This window comes from Elephantulus edwardii, unplaced genomic scaffold, assembly GCF_000299155.1.
Source record: "Elephantulus edwardii isolate Elephantulus edwardi_28Jun2011 unplaced genomic scaffold, EleEdw1.0 scaffold00095, whole genome shotgun sequence".
NCBI classification, from domain to species: Eukaryota; Metazoa; Chordata; class Mammalia; order Macroscelidea; family Macroscelididae; genus Elephantulus; species Elephantulus edwardii.
Window position 1 is genome coordinate 12,027,323 of NW_006399845.1, and position 497 is coordinate 12,027,819.

The window sequence follows — 497 nt, forward strand, 5'->3', positions numbered from 1 at the left end:
ATGTTGCTCTTTCACAATTACAATCACAGAGGCTTAACTTACCAAACAGCAATGCCTTTGTGTTCTACATCCTATGTACCAAGGGAACACAAGGTTTTGGTGAAATGCAGCTGAGTTTCATTAATAAAGCAAATTTCTTATTTAGTTTAACAGTCATGTTCCTGGAATGCTGCACATCTAAGTTTTATGGAAATGTTTTCAGCTTATGTCCCTTCCTGTTCAGTAAAATACTCTCAAGATATTCTTTTTACTATGTAAACTGGAATTGTTTCATGATTTTAAAATGCAACCAATATAAATTAAAGTATTTCAGGTGTGGGGGAAAATCCACCACTAATCTGAGCTAGACAAAATTCTTAAAATCAAAAGCCTATTCACACAAAGTTATATGTAATGACTGTAGTAATCAGTTTATTACACAGATTAATCATTCTTGAACGTACAAGCTCCAGAGGAGCAATTGGGTCATTAAATATACACAAGTATTTCCATCAAAT